The 1,776-nt window shown below is 40.7% G+C and overlaps 1 pseudogene; it reads right to left on the bottom strand.

Moving 5' to 3' along the window:
* Window positions 1-804: 804 nt before the first annotated feature.
* Window positions 805-1,343, bottom strand: LOC112918535 (ADP-ribosylation factor-like protein 1 pseudogene; annotated as a pseudogene).
* Between the last annotated feature and the right edge of the window lie 433 nt (window positions 1,344-1,776).

Below are 1,776 nucleotides of genomic sequence, written 5' to 3'. Positions count from 1 at the left end.
CAGTCCATTGTTATGGCAGCCCTACCTAACTACTACAGGTGCAAGTCATGACATTCCTTCAAAACCAGTTTATTCTTCTGGCATCATTGTGATCTCTATTGTCATGGTTACCCAAGTTCAAACCATTGTCAAAATATCAGAGAACTGTACTGATGATACACATTAGATGAATAATGAAATAATGAAGTTAAACCAAAAGATAAAAGAAAAGGTAGTGGGTTTTTTTTTTTTTAGTTAACATATTTATTAGTGTTTATACAAACAAGCTACACCTACTAATTAAAAAATAGGAGGGTTTTTTCCTCGGTAAGAATAGAGTCTTTAACAGGACTCTATTGGAATTAAGAATTCCATACAAATAGAACATATACTTAACACAAGAAAGCAAGGACGGATTTTACATTACACAGAACAGACATTCAGTTGGTTCAATAATGGTGAATTACCCTTCTAACCGAATAGTTATATTTTATATTTATTACACATATGGCAATCAGCTCAGTATATGCCAACAATCACACTTTTAATATTTAGTAGCATGAAGTACACATTTCCCAAGGGATATGTGATGTGGTCTTCAATTCAGAATGCCAGCAGGGACTGAGCTATTATATGTTCTTTTTTTTTTTTTAAAGATTTTATTTATTTATTCATGAGAGATACACAGAGAGAGGCAGAGACACAGGCAGAAGGAGAAGCAGGCTCCCTGCCGGGATCCAGATGTGGGACTCGATCCCAGGACCCCAGGATCACTACCTGAGCTGAAGACAGATGCTCAACCACTGAGCCACCCAGGCATCCCTATTATGTGTTCTTTAATGTTCCAGCTAACCATCTCATTGCCTCATTGAAGCCAGTGACTTGGGTTGCTGAAGGTTTGCATATCTGTCACTGTGGGTCCTTCAGTGCTGGTAACTCAAGAGAATTTGCATCTCTAACGGAGTCACGGCCTGCTGCATGCCCTGCTTATTTGTAAACACCACCAAAATGGCTTTTCTCAGCTCTTCCTCCAGCATAGCCACTAACTCTGACGTGGGAATGCCAGTTTGGTTCGGTCACAACTATCTACTATAGAAACGACTGTATCCGTGTTTGAATAATGACATCTCCAGTATGGCCTGAGCCTTGTCTGTCCTCCTCAATCCCAGGCTTGGGATTTAAGGTTCTCATATATTATTGTCCCAACATTAAATCTGATGGTAGGAATAGTAGTAACCACTTCTCCAACCTGCAATCTGTACAAAATTACATTTTTCCTGCTCCATACAATCTCAAAATTAAAATCTTCATTTCTTGGGGTTCCAAACAAGACTAGAAAAAATATTTGATAAAAAGCCACCCATGATGAGCTTCCTGTCGCCTTTGTCGGTGGTCAGAGACAGACTCCGGCCTCGACTCCTGCCACCTCTGCTCACCTTGGCCTCTGGCTCCAGCTGGCTCCCTTGGAAGTCAGGTCCACCAGCAGCTTCCAGGTGGGACTCCCAGCAGGGGCGATGGGTCGCAGTGACTATGCACAGGGATCAGTGATCTCAGAAATGGTAGATTTTAAAATAGGTTTAGAAAAAGGTTGTCTAATAAGGCCAGAAATATTCCCCAGCTAGATTTATACACTGACTAGAAAGACCCAGCATCATTCACTAATTTTCCCAAGACAGTGCAATCAATACGTGATGGATCATGTTTTGAACATGAGAGCTTGTATTCTTCCCTCTTCCCAAGCACCTGTCATTGTCTGTTTGTTCTGTCTTCATTCATTGATCTCATATATTATAAAGC

This window comes from Vulpes vulpes, chromosome 9, assembly GCF_048418805.1.
Source record: "Vulpes vulpes isolate BD-2025 chromosome 9, VulVul3, whole genome shotgun sequence".
In the NCBI taxonomy this organism is placed as follows: Eukaryota; Metazoa; Chordata; class Mammalia; order Carnivora; family Canidae; genus Vulpes; species Vulpes vulpes.
This window is presented reverse-complemented; position numbering and strand designations above follow the sequence as displayed.